This window comes from Podarcis vaucheri (genome assembly GCF_965113315.1).
Source record: "Podarcis vaucheri genome assembly, chromosome: 14".
Lineage (NCBI taxonomy): Eukaryota > Metazoa > Chordata > Lepidosauria > Squamata > Lacertidae > Podarcis > Podarcis vaucheri.
Window position 1 is genome coordinate 17,630,265 of NC_138752.1, and position 15,359 is coordinate 17,645,623.

Sequence of the window (15,359 nt, forward strand, 5' to 3'; positions counted from 1 at the left end):
TGGCGGGAAGGTAAACAGCGTTTCTGTGCACTCTGGTTTCCGTCACAGTGTTCCACTGCGCCAGAAGCAGTTTAGTCCTGCTGGCCCCATGACCCAGAAAGCTGTCTGTGGACAAATACCGGCTCCCTCGGCCTGAAAGCGAGATGAGCGCCACAACCCCACAGTCACCTTTGACTGGACTTAACTGTCCAGGGGTCCTTTAACTTTTTTTTTAACCTTTATAAACCCACCATTATTACATCATTAGCATGTTACAGAACACACCTGCAAAAAAACACTTGGCTGGAAGGGCCCCGTTGCATAGCAGGAGGGAAAGAAAGAAATGGCAGCAGGGGCGAGAGCGACAATGATGGCAAGTTTGCTGAGATTAGATGGCAAATGCTGCCCAAGGGGGGCTTGCAGTGAGCTCTGATCCGCTGACTGGCACTAGCTTCCTGGGATCTGTGAGCCGCAGTTCTTGATGGGGAAACTCCCTAAAGCGTGCTTTCAGCAACCCCCCCCCCCCGGAAGGCATATGTACATGCAAGTATTCTTTTGCATGGGGGTGGCCAGCTCCCAAGAGACTGCGATCTACTTACAGAATTAAAAACTGGCTGTTAAGTTGTGGGTGAACATATCAGACGACACAGCGATTCTTCAAACAGCTCTTGTTTATTCACAGGACCAGAACAGATCTGGGCTGAAGAGTTCAGCCAACCTGCTTATATAGAGCTCCACTACAAAGCAACAGTAACAACTTTCTGTAACTATCCAATCACTGAACGTCACTTTCAATTCCTCATTTGCATATGTGGACCTGAGTGAAAACTATCTATATTATCCCCTTCTGGCCCAGGGTGAGAACTTCAGTACATAACATCGGCAGTGAGCCTTTTTTTAGAGAGGAGGAAAGCCCCATTTTTAAGGGTTTTTTTGTGGGGGAAGTTGGATCAGAAACTCAGCAACAGATCGCTGGGGAAACAAACACCCTCACTGAGTAAACTCCATCTTCCATTCTGCAGATCGACAATGGAGGGCGGGGAGAGGGGGCGGGGCCTGATTCTATTTTTAAAACGCTAAGGAAAGGGATCCAGCGATCGACTGCGATCTACCAAAACCTCACGGAGATCTACCAGTGGATCGCGATCGACCTGTTGGACATCCCTGCTTTGCATTAATTCAAGCCTGCAACACAATAGGCTCTTTGTGTCTGCAGACACTGTACACCCACAAAGGATTTAAAAAAACAAACAAACAAGACCTCTGGGTCACCTAACGTCATGTCAGGTGATTGACAGGCAGGTGTCCCCGCCCACCTGTCAGAATGGCCCATGAGGGGCAAGGGATGGGGGAGCAGTCAAAACGGCTCACCAGCTGGAAAAGGTTTTAGGCAACATTGGCACCGATCATAGCGAATGTCTTTAAACCAATTTTATTAGAAGTTGCCATATGGCGGAAATGACTGGCAGAATTCGAGATCAGGGAGAAGAGCTCGTGGAGGAAGATTGGAGGAAATTTAAAATTTATTTACAGAAACATTGTAAAATTTTTGAATGCTGATGACGTTGAAATGAACTGATGGGGTTCTAGCACCAAGGTAAAATGTAAGATGGGATTGATAATAGATAAGTTAAATTGGGTATGAATTTGCTGAACTAAATTTTAAGAAAAGGGATACAAAAAAGGGAGGCGTGAGGAAGTCAGGAAAATAAGTTAACTAAAGAGAAATTTAAAAAGAGGGAGTTTTGTTTTCTTTTTTATGTGCTTTCTCTCTCCTTTTTTCCTGACTTTTTTGTGTTTAATGTTTGTATTTTTGTATTTTGTAACTTTGTATTTTTCTGTTTTTGTATTCTTTTGAATCTCCTTATTGATAAAACCTAATAAAATATTATATATAAAAAAAGAAGTTGCCATATGGGCTTTGGCATATGGCAATTAATGAACTCGAAGAAATACAGTGCTACCTCGGGTTACAGACACTTCAGGTTACAGACTCCACTAACCCACAAATAGTACCTCGGGTGAAGAACTTTGCTTCAGGTTAAGAACAGACCTCCAGAACGAAATAAGTTCTTAACCCAAGGTACCACTGTAATAAACTGTGTAAAGAGAAGCAGCTAATACTTCTGGGATTGTCATCAGCCTGGGAGTCCCATTCCAGCCCACTCTTCACATGCCTGCCTGCTCACCCTCTCGCCATGGGGAAATCTTACGGCACAACTAATGTATATAGTTAGCGATAGCAATTTGTTCTTCTCCAAGGCTGCTGGAATCCACGGCTCCCTGAGGGCAAAGCAGTGGCAGAAAGGATTGCAACAGGGTCCTCTGGCTGACTGCAGCAGAACTGGTTCCTGAAGCGGTGAACCGGACGCGTCACACCAAACAGAAGCTCTTTTGCGGGAATTCTGGGAACTTTCTCAAATCTTCCGTTTTGCCTTAAAGGAAAATATTATGAAAATGATCTATAGGTGGTACACGACCCCAGTCAAGTTAGCAAAAATTTACCATTTGCCTGATAATAAGTGTTGGAAATGTAAAGAAACTGAAGGTACTTTCTATCACCTTTGGTGGACGTGTCCAAAGATTAAGGCTTTCTGGGAAATGATATATAACGAAATGAAAAAGGTACTTAAATGTACTTTCCCTAAGAAACCAGAGGCCTTTCTCTTGGGCATTGTCGGCCAATTGGTGCCAAAGAAAGATAGAAACTTTTTTATGTACGCCACTACAGCAGCAAGAATACTCATCGCAAAGTATTGGAAGACACAAGATCTACCCACTCTGGAAGAATGGCAGATGAAAGTGATGGACTATATGACACTGGCTGAGATGACTGGCAGAATCCGCGACCAGGGGAAAGAGACGGCGGAAGAAGATTGGAAGAAATTTAAAATCTATCTTAAGAACTATTATAAAGTTGATGAATGCTAAAATGTCGAGGTTTTGAGAAAGAAAAGGAGATTACAGTGACATAATATTAAGTTGAAGGAAAGATTAGGAAGACATATGTTTGATAAAATTATTTAGAAGTTGCTGAAATAATTTTGGACATTGGGATGCAGGAAGGGGAGGTATGGGGGAGTCCGAGAAGTGAGGGGTATGAAAAAAAGGTTATGAAATTATACATGTTTGTATGTCTTTTTATTTGTTTGTATTGTTTAAATTTTTTTGTAAAATCAATAAAAAAGTTATTAAAAAAAACAACAAAAACAAATCTTCCGTTTTGGGCAAGGGCCACAGCTGAGTGGTACATCATCTGCTTTGCATGGAGAAGGTCCCATGTTCAAACCCTGGCACCTCCAGGTAGTGCTGGGAGAGATCCCCACTTGGACAGTCACTGCCGGTCAGTGCAGACAATACCAATGGTCTGACTCAGTAGAAGGCAGCTTCCTGAATCTGCAAAATAGGGCAGGATGTAAATCTCAATTAATGAATATTACACAGGAAGAGACAGACGGGCTGCTCTTTTCCTGCATTTGAATACGTTTCTGGGCCAAAATGCATATGTAAAGATTAACCATAAGCTTGCTGATGACACAGCCAGCCTACATTTATAATAAATAAATGTTATGATTTTGGATTCTAAAATAGTTACAGACCTGTCAAAACAACGCATTATGGTCAGTACTTAATGCAATTACATTGGGCAAGCTAATGGCAAGAATATACTACCCTCCACAAAGTCCTGTGGTTATGGGATGCACATTTCCAGGGCTACATATTAAGCATATTTGCATAACTTAACTCTTGCTTTTCATGGGGAAAGGAAAATACTGCACAGTACTGAAGCTCTCTTTGTACTCAGCTGTTGCGTCCACTTGCTGTACTCAGCTGTTGAGTTCACCAGTGTCAGAGCTCACCAATATGGTGCCCGTGGGTACCACGGTGCCTTTGAGGTCTTCTCCCGGTGCCCACAAAGCCTGTGAGCCCCCCACAACCCCACTTTTGTGATGTGGGTGGTTACCTGCCTTGAAAAATGCATGGAGCTGAAGGAGGACATTGGAAGAGACACTCTTCCCCACTTCCTCTTTTTAGCTCTATGTACTTTTCAAAAGGGACGCGGGTGGCGCTGTGGGTTAAACCACAGAGCCTAGGACTTGCCGATCAGAAGGTTGGCGGTTCGAATCCCCGCAACGGGGTGAGCTCCCATTGCTTGGTCCCTGCTCCTGCCAACCTAGCAGTTCAAAAGCACGCCAAAGTGCACGTAGATAAATAGGTACCGCTCCGGCGGGAAGGTAAACGGCGTTTCTGTGCGTTGCTCTGGTTTGCCAGAAGCGGCTTGGTCATGCTGGCCACATGACCCGGAAGCTGTACGCTGGCGCCCTCGGCCAGTAAAGCGAGATGAGCGCCGCAACCCCAGAGTCGGCCACGACTGGACCTAATGGTCAGGGGTCCCTTTACCTTACTTTTCAAAACAAAGATTAATTCTACTGAATTTGGCTGTTGCCCAGTTCCCACAGCTCTTGTTCAAAAGTCCAAGTGTGCCGAGCGGCTTAAAAAACTTGGCCACACCTGACCTTTGACCTATTCTTCCCCAACCTGGAGCTTTTGAGATTATTTGGACCAACTCTCGGCAGCATGGATGATGACTGGTTAATTCTAAAACCTCTGGAAGACACTAGGCTGGAAAAGGGTGACTACCCAGTTTGAAACTTAAATCTCCGCAACTTTAAGGGATGAAAGCTTGAAGTGTTTTTTTTTAATAAAAGCTGAGATTATCACGGTTCTGTATTCAATCCGCTCTGGCCAATGGGACCACAGAACTGACGCAGCTGTCCTTATGAAAGGTGCACCAAATACATGCATTCAAGTGTCACTAAAGATAAGAATGTAAGGACATAAGAGCAGGTGAAAGGCTCAGCTATTCCACCATCCTGTTCTTGCAGCAGCCAGCCAGATGGGAAACCTGATAGCAAAACCCAAGCGCAGTGGCACTCTCCTATTTTTGATTCAGAGTCCTGCCTAAAGCTACACTCCTGCATCTAGTTACTTATTCCGAAAATGTTTGTGTCTCCCCTTGCCTAAATGTTCAAGGCAGCTAACAAAGTAGAAACATGCATGTTTCCCTTGGAGTCTGCCCAAGTGAATGACGTGCAATTTACTTCTGAGTAAACATGCGCAGGATTGTGCTGTCAGCCTCGCAGAGGTTGACCCAGTTTGTTGCACATACCTCCAAGCTGACTCACAAGGTTACAATATACCTGTATATGTAAAGGTAAAGGGACCCCTGACCGTTCGGTCCAGTCGTGGATGACTCTGGGGTTGCGGCGCTCATCTCGCTAAATAGGCCGAGGGAGCCGGCGTTTGTCCGCAGACAGCTTCCGGGTCATGTGGCCAGCAGGACTAAGCTGCTTCTGGCAAACCAGAGCAGCGCACGGAAATGCCGTTTACCTTCCTGCTGGAGTGGTACCTATTTATCTACTTGCACTTTGACGTGCTTTCGAACTGCTAGGTGGGCAGGAGCTGGGATTGAACAATGGGAGCTCACCCCGCCGTGGGGATTCGAACCGCCGACCTTCTGATCAGCAAGCCCAAGGCTCAGTGGTTTAGACCACAGCGCCACCCGCATCCCTACCTGTACATGTAAACTCTTTCAAAATGCCTACTGTGTTCCATTAAATCAGAGCTCAAAAATCTTTTGTCTCATACTAAGCTCCTCACAAATTAGGTCAGTTAGCAGTGGAGGCTGGTCCACATGGGCAGATGGGGCCACTGCCTCACTGACCTCAATCTGTCTCGATCCAGTACTTGCCAGGCTGCTTTCTTATATTCAGTCCAGTTTACCAGCTTCCTCCTCAAGACTGAATTTTGCGCTTGTAGAATGCGGCAGGAAGCAGAATGAGGATAAACCTAGAATAAGTTGGCTCCACCTACTGTTGGCCTCCGACCCTGTCTTCTGCCCTACCAGGCCTAACTATGCTTGCTATAATAAAGCATAAAAATCACACATCTACACACTAACAATGCAATCCTATACCCCCCCACTCAGAATCAGGTGTCACTGATGTAAATGGGGCTTTCCACCTAAGTAAATGGGGCTTTTCCGCCTAAGTGTCCAGCATTGCATCTTAAGTTCAGCTACTGGAGTTGTACTTTGGAACAGCTGCTGGATCAAAAGATGAGGAACTATCAGGAACGCAGTCTTCAAAGTTTGTTTAGTTCAAAGCAGAAATTAAAAGCTTAACGCTGAGCTCCTTTTTTTCCATAGATGAACAAAGAAATAAGAGTGTTTCACTTTCTGTTTGAGGTAGCCCAGGCATCAGTGAGTAAGTTCAGGGTCTCTCTTTCATTTTATTTAATGGATCACACTGTTGCAAAAAACCAAGCCAATCCCAATTTCTCGATTGCAAAAGACACTTGCAGTCTGTTTCACTGGTACAGTGGTACCTCGGGTTACAGACACTTCAGGTTACAGACTCCACTAACCCAGAAATAGTACCTTGGGTTAAGAACTTTGCTTCAGGATGAGAACAGAAATCGTGTGGTGGCAGCGCGGCAGCAGCAGGAGGCCCCAATAGCTAAAGTGGTGCTTCAGGTTAAGAACAGTTTCAGGTTAAGAACAGACCTCCGGAATGAATTAAGTACGTAACCAGAGGTACCACTGTAGTTTTAAAAAGTTCCCCTTTCCCCTATTCCAGTTTAATGCTGGGGAGAGTGGGGAGCAAGTACAAACCTGTGCTGGGTGTGGTCCAGCAAACATACCTAGATACGGAACAAGTTGAACTTTTGAAGGATGAACCAGCAGAGACAGCTTGGTATGTCCAAGAGTTACGGAGTAGTACTGAAAGCCTACACACAAGTCTCAAACACTAAATCAAATTTGTAGCTAGCTCCAATCCCCTGAAATTCCAAAGTGCATAAAACATCAAAATCTAAGCCAGGAATCCTCAAACTGTGTGCCATGCTCATCTGCCAGACAAATTTGCAGTGCCACCCTATACTTGGAAACAAGCCCTATTGAGTTCAATGGGATTTACTCCCAAGTAACAGAGTACAGGATTGAAGCCTAAGCTTCACTGATTACCGTAAGTGGGACTTAATTCTGAGTAAGCATGCATAGGATTGTGCTGCTCAAGTTGCTATCCTACGCAGAATTAGGCTGTGATCCTAGAGGTAAGGTAAAAGGTAAAGGCCCCCTGGACAGTGAAGTCCAGTCAAAGGCGACTATGGTATTGCAGCACTCATCTCACTTTTCAGGCCAAGGGAGCTGGCGTTTGTCCACAGACAGCTTTACAGGTCATGTGGCCAGCAGGACTAAACCGCTTCCGGTGCAACGGGACACCGTGATGGAAACCAGAGCGCATGAAAACACCATTCACCTTCCCACCGCAGTGGTACCTATTTATCAACTTCCACTGGTGTGCTTTCGAACTGCTAGGTTGGCAGGAGCTGGGACAGAGCAACAGGAGCTCACTCTGTCGCGGGGATTCGAACCGCCGACCTTCTGATGGGCAAGCCCAAGAGGCTCAGTGCTTTAGACTACAGCGCCATCCGCGTCCTTTTTACATAACCTTTTTACATCCTACATCACTTACTTGCAAGCATAGGCACATCTAGGATTACAGTGAAGCACACACAAGTCCGTTGATTTAAACAGTCTTTTGCTTATCTAACACTATAAACAATTGTGCTGTTGGACTTGAATATTAAGCAACATACTAGTAATCCCTTGGTATGTGGATACACACAAACAGACAACAGTGTCCAAATATTTAACGGCAAACCTCCAATAAATGTAAAGGTCTCATCAGGCAACAAGCAGAATTGTTAAATAAGTAGCTTTTGCATAAGAAGCCAAAGAGCTGGAAAGAGAAAAAGACTGCAGATCCTACAACCAACGCTAACATAAAAAGGAAATTGCAGGGAGTTAGGAGAGTTCCAAGACCTGGCAAGAAACCAAGAAATTCAAAGCAAAAGCCTGAAACTTCAGAGCTCACTCCCATGCCTAAATATAGCCTCTCCCATAGCATATGGCATGGCAAAAAATCATTTACAGTACATAGGGCTGCAGAGCCAGCTAATATTATTAGTGGTTCAGTCTGTGTCAGCGTGAATAAATTAACAGGCCAGCCAAACCCGGAGTCCAAGCAGTAGCTGGGGAGTTTCAGTGGAATGACAATATTACAAAGATGCCCCCCCCCCAAAATGAGAGCTTTATGACCCTCTCACACACCCTCCCAAAAGCATCTAGATCAGCCTTCAGTTTTCCCCTCCCTTCCTTATTTACATCCTGCCCTGGGGATGGCATGGCCGGTCAACTCCCTCTTCCAACATTTGCACCATGCATTGCAAGCACTTAAACCAAGAGCCAAAAGGGCTTCGGGCCCCCCGATATTGGTTGGGAGTGGGCTGAGCCTCTCCCCCAATACCAAGGGGGCCACCATCCTGTTGCCGCTGGGCAAGCGCTCTTGCGCCAGGCAGGGGTGGGGCACACGAAGGGTGAAGCTCACCCCTGCTGCCATGCAAGCGCTCGTGGGCATGGGTGGGATGAGCCACGTGACACTGCTCCCCCCCCCAATGTGGGGGGCAAGTCAGCGCCCCTGCTTTAAACAGTCGTAGCTCCCCCCCCCGAGGATTCTGAGAGACCTCGTTTGTTAAGGGTGCTGAGAATTGTTAACAAGCGAGAGGCAATGGAGCATCTCTCCAGGAGTGAAGTCAAACCGCTGCGCTAACAGCAGCAAAATGACCTCCCTGGGTGCAAGCCTGGCAGTGTGCATGGAGGTCGTGGGCTGCCCAGATGACAAGACCCCCCACCTCACTGATGTGGTCCAAAGGAAAGCATAGCAAGACGCTTGTCACCCACTTGACTGTAGGACCTGTATGATACTTCTTTAGGCCACAGTCGCAGCGTACATCTAAAACACTACGATACCACTTTAAACAGTCACGGGTTGGCCCAAAGAATCCTGGGAGGTGCTGGAAATTGTTAGGACCCCTATCCCCACCCCCTCACAATCTCCAGAGTTCCCTGTGGAGAGGGATTGCTCTTTGAACTACTCAGAACCGTAGCTGTCAACTTTTCCATTTTCTTGCGAGGAATCCTATTCGGAATAAGAGAATTTCCCTTAAAAAAAGGGAAACGTTGACAGCTATGCTGAGAACTGTACCTCTCTGAGGGGGAATTGTACCTAACAAATCTCCGCACCCTTGAGAAACTACATGTCCCATAATTAAAGGCAATAGGAATCTAAGAAATGCAGAATAAGTGATAAGAATGGAGGATTATCAGAGGGGCTGATGGAAGTCCAAAAAGATTGTATAAGAAGGGAAGTTTTGTTGTATGAATGATAATTAATATGTAAAAATTATTAAAATAATAAAGAGAAACTACATATCCCAGACTTCCTTGAGTGAAGGCATGGCTGTTTAAACTGGCATCGTAGTACTTTTAATGTGTAGTGCGGACAACAGTGAAGTGCAAATGGAGCCTGTGTTGCCACCTTATAAAGCACAGCAGGGAGGACTGGCACAAAACTAGAATTTTGTGCCTGTCATCGGCTCTGACTCCACCTGCCCTTGGCTTGCATTTCCAGTCCCAATGCCACTGTGGCAAGGAAGCCTCAGCAACAACTGCGAAGAACCCTGAGAAAGCAACAGAACACATGTAGAACTCCCTTTGGATGTTGCCACAAGCTTTCTTTCCATTGAACACTTTGCCATCCCTTCCCTACCACAGATCCCTAACCCTGAGTACACTTTCCAAGGGGTGCTGCGTACAAATGTAGCAAACAGGAAACCCACTTCCACAAACCACAACTGATCTGCAGTCAACTAGAACTTGGCCACATTACCGCAACACCACCACCATTTTCTTCCTATCGTCTGCATCGGTACTGGAATTGTTTTTGGAAGTCTGGTCTGTTTGCTACCCTGGGCTCCTTTGGGAGGAAGGGCAGAATGTCAATTTAATAATAAATTGCGTGCTTGTGTATGTATGAATGAAACAAAAGAAGAAACCAACATTATGTAGCAAAAATGAAGGGCAGGCTACATACAGGATAAGGGCTAGTACAGTGGTACCTCGGGTTACATACGCTTCAGGTTACCCAGAAATAGTGCTTCAGGTTAAGAACTTTGCTTCAGGATGAGAACAGAAATCGTGCTCTGGCGGAGCAGTAGCAGCAGGAGGCCCCATTAGCTAAAGTGATGCTTCAGGTTAAGAACAGTTTCAGGTTAAGAACGGACCTCCGGAACAAATTAAGTACTTAACCCGAGGTATCACTGTACGTCCTAGATTGAAGATCAGTGAAGCAAGAGCTGGATTAAATGAAGTCAGGTAAACCCGATATAATCCCAGCTCAAACCTGAGCTATCTAAACTGCATTTTTAAATATACCGTACTTACGAGAAGAGATGTAGCTCAGTGGTAGAACATGTGCTTTAAACGCAGAACTGGGATGGACCGTTGCCTGAAACCCTGGAGGGCTGCTACCAGACAGTACAGACATTACTAAGCTAGATAGACCAATGGCCTCATTTGGTATGAGGCAGCTTTCTATATTCCTAAAAGGAAACAGCTATATAGACAGCCCTGTTCTCTTCCAACGTAGGGTAGAAACTTTTTTCTAAAGCCATCACCTTGCCAACAAAGGTCCGTATATTAAAAGCTATGGTTTTCCCAGTAGTGATGTATGGAAGTGAGAGCTGGACCATAAAGAAGGCTGATTGTCAAAGAATTGATGCTTTTGAATTATGGTGCTGGAGGAGACTCTTGAGAGTTCCATGGACTGCAAGAAGATCAAACCTATCCATTCTGAAGGAAATCAGCCCTGAGTGAGTGCTCACTGGAAGGACAGATCCTGAAGCTGAGGCTCCAATACTTTGGCCACTTCATGAGAAGAGAAGACTCCCTGGAAAAGACCCTGATGTTGGGAAAGATGGAGGGCCCAAGGAGAAGGGGACGACAGAGGACGAGATGGTTGGACAGTGTTCTCAAAGCTACCAGCATGAGTTTGACCAGTGGAAGGAGGCAGTGGAAGACAGGAGTGCCTGGCATGCTCTGGTCCATGGGGTCATGAAGAGTCGGACACGACTAAATGACTGAACAACAAACAAGGACTTTTTACACAGCTACCCCAGGCAGAAATTACTATATAGGCACGGCATTGATTTGCAGTGGTGAGAAATGGTTCCCCTGTTGGGTTTTTGCCTGTTCAACCATCTGTTATACAAACACTAAAACAAATTCTCTTGCAGTTAACAATTGCTTTTTTAAAAAAGAGACACTTATAGCTCTCCTCTTCTTTAGCCACACTAGGCTCCTTTGGAAGGGCAGGATATGTAGATGATGAAACAAATAGACAAGAAACAACCCAACAAGCTTCCTATGGGTACAGTATTTACGGGTTTGGTATCGTAGCACAGGAATAAGCCACATGCTTCCAAATGGAAAAATAAGATCAACAAACTATTTTGATCCCCCAGCAAGTTTCAGAATCTGTACACAAACCACAAAGATGAAACCCACAAATATGGTGCATCTTGGTTACTAAAGGTTTTACAGTACTTCCAAAGCAGACAAATACTGCCTTTTTCAGAACTGCACATAGCTACTTGATTGTATGGCACATCCGAAGTCTACAGGTGAGCAGCTATGGATGGATGATTTACACAGACTCCCTCCACCTGCCCTGCTCACCAAATTACCCAATAGCTTTACATCAGCAGGTGAAGTAGAAAATTAGTTTATGGAGTGTAACATTTACCCTTTTTCAACCGGTGTGCTATACTGCCCCACTGCAACCCCTCCAGGGGCTGCAATGCAAGCAATGGGTGCAGTCACCACTAGGGAACAGCAAATATGCAGATTTTAGCTGCTAATTTCTGAAATTCAGTTTCCCACATCAGTTTGATGATGCTATGGGAAAGCACACCTTGGTTTAAGAACGCTTTAGTTGAAGAACGGACTTTGGGAATGGATTAAGTTCATAAACCAAGGTACCACTGTATATTAGTGTGTGTGTGTGTGTGTGTGTGTGTGTGTGTGTGTGTATACACGTATATATATTAGGAAAGTGTGGATTATATATGTAAATAAATAAATAAATAAATAATAAAATCCCCCCCATTTCCCAGAGTTTCCAGGGAAGAGGGATTGGCAGTTAAAGCACTCTTATAATTATAGCCCTGTGAGGGGAATATCAACTCTCAGCAACCTCCACGAAAACTACAGATCCCAGGATTCTTTGGGGGGAAGCCACGACAGTTTATAATGGAATGGTGCTGCAGTAATTGTACAGTGCAGATGGAGCCTCCGTTGCTCTAAACTAGTGGCTTAAAAAAACCAAAAACAGCACACATTTTGCCTCTAAGGAAAACTTTCAACATAAATGCGCCTGCCACAGAACCCCTGCAGAGGCAGGTCAGACAAGGAACTGCCCAGTTCCATAAGACCACTAAGAACATGCCCTATAAATGCACCCAAAGCTCCAACAATGTGGAGTGGGTAGTTTCCTAGGGATTTATTTTTCTGCAGGAAAAAAATTAATACCCAAAATGGAAGCACATTAGTTAGAAGAGAGGAAGAGATCTAGTGGATTATGCAAATGGCTAATCTAGTCCAGCATCGTGTTCTTACAGTGGAAAACCGGACACCTATGGGACGTTTGTAAGCATCACCTAAGGACAACAACAGTCTCTCCACTTATGACTCCCAGGAACTGGTATTCAGAGGCATACTGCCCGCAACAATGGAGGGAATATAGTGAACAGAGGCCAACTGCAAATAAATATTAGGCAAGCTTGGCTGTTCAAGGGTTTTTAAGCTTTGTACACTAAATGCAAGTAAAACAAACATGCTAAAATAATTCCCTAGGCTAGGGTATCAGAAAACTTTCCAATGCAAACCAATATTGTTCCAGTGCAAATTACACTCATTTTCAAAAGAAAATCTTCCAACTCAAAATTTTCCAGGAAAACCACATTCCTGGTAAAGATTGAGAACAATGGGAAGGCTCTTTTAGAGAAACTTTTCCATCATTACTGATACTCTCACATAGGAACCCCTGATAAGTGCCCAAGAAACACCTTAATAAATTTCCATGCAAAATTCAAGCCACTACCCTAGATGGCTCCAGCAGGAATGGATCAACGTGCTTTAAAAAGAAAAGGAGAGGTACTGATGGAAAGAGGAGAGAGAGAGAGGAATGATACTTTGAGCAAAACATTAATTGGTACCAAACTAGCTAAAAAGGCAAGTCAACATTCAGGACAGAGGGGGCCAAAAAGACTGTATGGAATTTCAAAAGCAATATAAACCCAATGTCAGCACCATAAAGCAAAGCACATCTCCTGAAGAAATCAAATCACAAAATGTATTATTGACTATGATACTAAAGCCTGGGAGTTTTACTTTCGGAGCCTGTCCCTATATACGTTGACTCAAGAGTAAGTTCCATTATTATTGATTTCATTTATATTCTATCCTTTCCTCAAGATCAAGGCATCCAATTTGGTTCTCTCTTCATTTTAGCTGAAGAACCCTGTGTGATATGTCGAGAGATGGTAACCGGGCCATAATCACCTAATGAGCTTCATGGCCAAGTGTAGATTCAAACACAGATCTCCCCAACCTAAGTTCAAAACCCTGTCCATTACACCATGCCAACTCAATGGCTCTTCCTATATGTGCACACAGGAGCCCACGTTTACAATGCAATCCTATATACTGTATTTTTCACTCTATAAGACGCACGAGACCACAAGACGCACCTAGTTTTTGGAGGAGGAAAACAAGAAAAAAAAATATTCTGAATCTCAGCAGCCAGAACGGCAAGAGGGATCGCTGCGCAGTGAAAGCAGCAATCCCTCTTACTGTTCTGGCTTCTGGGATAGCTGCGCAGCCTACATTTGCTCCATAAGACGCACACACATTTCCCCTTACTTTTTAGGAGGGAAAAAGTGAGTCGTATAGAGCAAAAAATACGGTAATTCTGCTCAAAGCACGTCCCACTGATTTCAGTGTGGATCACTCCTCTGTCAGTGGGTATGGGATTGCAGCCTTAACAAGTACAGTGGCGCCCCGCAAGGCGAATGCCTCGCAAGACGGAAAACTCGCAAGACGAAAGAGTTTTCCGTTTTGGAGGTGCTTCGCAAAACGAATTTCCTATGGGCTTGCTTCGCAAGACGACAATGTATTGCGAGTTCCTGCTGGGGTTTTTTTCCTCCCCCCCCCCTTTTCTAAGCCACTAAGCCGCTTATCAGCTGATCCGATCAGCAGATAAGCCGCTAAAAGCGCTAATCCGCTAATCCGTCAATGGGCTTGCTTCGCAAAACGAAAAAACCGCTAGACGAAGAGAATCACAGAACGGATTCTTTTCGTCTTGCGAGGCACCGCTGTACTCCTTCAAAGTTGCAATCCCTAACATACTTTAAGAACCAAAGTCCCACTGATCACAGTAAGACCTATTTCGCAGTAAATGTGGAAAGCGTAAATGTAGAGCGTGTTCTCAACAGCACAATCACACACATGCCAACCTTGAAGTAAGCTCCACTGAGTTCAGTGAAATGAAGAACACAAGAGCTGTTTTCACAACAGCCAGCCAGTTGCCAATGGGAAGCCCACAGACAGGATCCAAGCACAGCAGTACTAGCCCCATTCATGTCCCCCAGAAACTGTGGCTCAAATGTACCACTGTCTCCAACCCTTGAGGTAGTAAACAGTCACTATGGGTGGTAACCACAGCTAACCTTATCAACCATGTACCATACTTTTCTGTGTATAAGACGAGGGGTTCCCCCCCTTAAACAATGTTTAAAATGTAGGGTTGTCTTGGTGGGTGATTGGTGGCTGCTGGCGGTGAGCGGGCAGACGATTGTTGGCTTTGGTGACACGTGTTATTGACAGCGTCGTTCAGGCAGGTGAGCGGTTTTTGACAACCCTGGGCAATCAAGAACTCAGGGCAACCCACCAAAATAAGCAACCTCCCCCCATTTTTTTTATGAGGAGTCCCAAAAATAGTGGGCGTCTTATACACGGGGGCATGTTATACACAGAAAAATACGGTATTTGTCTAAGCCATCCAACACGGTGGTAATCACTACGTCTTGCACAAGCAAATTCCATAGTTACTGAAACCCTTAGACCAATTCTCAGTCAAGCGCAACCTGAACCCTTCAGTGCCACCAATACCCCACTTTGAAATATTCTCTTAAAACCTCCGAGTTCTCCGATTCAACTTTTAGAAAACAAAATTCCCCTAAGCAAGGCGGGTGGGGAGGAAGGAAGGAAGGAAGGAAGGAAGGAGAGAAGCGCAGAAAACCCAAAGAAAGTGTGCTAGATGCTGTATGGTTTTTAACGGTATTGTCATTGTTTCTCTTATTACTTATGTTATATTTTTATAGTACAGGTATTGCAATTCGAACCCCATAGAATTCAAATG

General features: G+C 44.9%; 2 long non-coding RNA genes across 2 annotated transcripts in view; one reads left to right on the forward strand and one right to left on the reverse strand.

Moving 5' to 3' along the window:
* Nucleotides 1–632: 632 nt before the first annotated feature.
* On the reverse strand, nt 633–1,426 carry LOC309518608. Its single transcript, XR_014213551.1, has 2 exons — nt 1,241–1,426; nt 633–1,198 (listed from the first exon to the last, which is right to left on the reverse strand). It is a non-coding gene; the product is annotated as an uncharacterized lncRNA (long non-coding RNA).
* A 4,149-nt stretch (nt 1,427–5,575) lies between these two features.
* LOC309518606 overlaps nt 5,576–15,359 on the forward strand; it is a 106,637-nt gene continuing 96,853 nt past the window's right edge. Inside the window, exon 1 of the long non-coding RNA XR_014213549.1 lies at nt 5,576–10,020. This is a non-coding gene — a long non-coding RNA (uncharacterized lncRNA). The remainder of the gene's footprint in view (nt 10,021–15,359) is intronic.